Raw genomic sequence first — 1678 nt, 5'->3', positions numbered from 1 at the left:
GGCTTAAGTTTCCCTCCAGTGCATCCAAATGAGGATGTGAAAAACCAGAGGTAGAAGGTCGCAGTTTTATAGGTGTTCTGTTTGTATTGCCTGATAGTCCCTTTGGCCAAGGTGGATGTTATGTTTGGTCACAGGCCTGGCCTGTGCCAAGCAACAGCCTGGAAATATGTAGGCTAGAAGGCAAGCCAACTAATTGGAAGCATATTACATCAGACAGTTCCCAGGGTGGAAAGGAAGGCCTCCTTGCTAGAAAGCAGGGAGAAGTTTGGCTCCTAAGAGATCGGACGCCTTGGCTAAGGGCCAGACCTCCGGCATGCCACTGCCATGTGGGCTGCCGTAAATTCAGATGAAGATCCTCCAACTCATGCCTCCTACTTTATGTATTGAAATCACAGCCTCCTTTGTGAGACATATTAGCTCTTTAAGGTCAGGGGAAACATTTAGAAAAGTAGACGCATAAAATCTGATGTGAAAAAAAATTTTTTTAACCTATTTTTCTAATTTAATATTTGTGGGGCAATGTTATTTTTGCAGTGGGAGATCATAATCCCTGAATTAGAATGTGCTCCCCCAAATACTGTGGGTTTTCCCCCCCACATTAAATAAAATCTTATCCCGTAAATAAAATTATGTGTGGGATAGGGGTATTAATGTTAGTAAGCTCATAAATTAGGTATTAAAGGACCGTCTCTCAATGAAGCTCAGAAACTGGCTTGCAGACAAGGACGTTGAACCCCGTGGCATCGAGGTGACATGTTTGCAATTGAAGCCTTCACGTCCTCTGTGGGCACACAGGGGAGGAGCCGCACAGGGCAGTGCCTCTGTGTTCACGACGAAGCACTGCTCAGACGAAACCCACAACCAACCCTCTTTCATAATTCAGGTGCCTGGGCAGCTTCCCCGCTGAATGTGTGCCGTGAGTCTTGCAGTGGAAATAGAGCTGGTTGTAGTGGTCTTAGAGCACAAGATACATACAAAGCACCTTTGTGAGAATGGCCTTGTCGGATACTCCATATGCTAGCAAAATAAGGAGTGATTATTGAGTTATGCTACCATTGAGTTAACTGAGAACCAACACAGAGGAATTCTAGAGTCATCTGTTGGGATTCAAGCCCAAGTCTTCAGGCGGATGCTTTTCCATCAGCATTTCTACAAGTGGGGGAACATCCAGGTTCCCATGAACAGTGACCCCTGAAAATAATTTGGTAAAGGGCTTCGGTGTGGTCCTGCTGCCGTCTAAACTCGTGAGCTCAAAGCTTCTAAAGGTGGGAAAGCTGGCCGGTTCGAATTGCTGCCTGGGGTATAGCCAGGACAGCACATGCCGGGAGAACGAAGCCGCGCTCCGCGTTTGACACCATTTCTTTGGGTTGAGTTTGCAGTTAACCCTGGACACTTCCACGGTCCTTTTGGGACAACAGATCTGGCATAATCCGACTGCCTTGATGGCCGACTCGAGAAAACACCCCTGTTACGTTTATGAAGTGCTTGCAGTTTCCTGGAAGTGATGGTCCAGTCTGAAGCTTCGGCATGCTTCCCACTGACCCTTGCTTCTTACTGGCTCATCCAGTGTTGCTCGCCTCACCTCTGACCTGCCTATAGGTGAAGGCGGACCACCTTTCTGAAAGCCGTGCTTGTGCCTGAGAATGGAGCCATCTGGTTTATGAAACTATCTATGAAG

The sequence above is a fragment of the Echinops telfairi genome, unplaced genomic scaffold, assembly GCF_000313985.2.
Source record: "Echinops telfairi isolate 266 unplaced genomic scaffold, ASM31398v2 ScPeMD7_21;HRSCAF=78, whole genome shotgun sequence".
In the NCBI taxonomy this organism is placed as follows: domain Eukaryota; kingdom Metazoa; phylum Chordata; class Mammalia; order Afrosoricida; family Tenrecidae; genus Echinops; species Echinops telfairi.
This window is presented reverse-complemented; position numbering follows the sequence as displayed.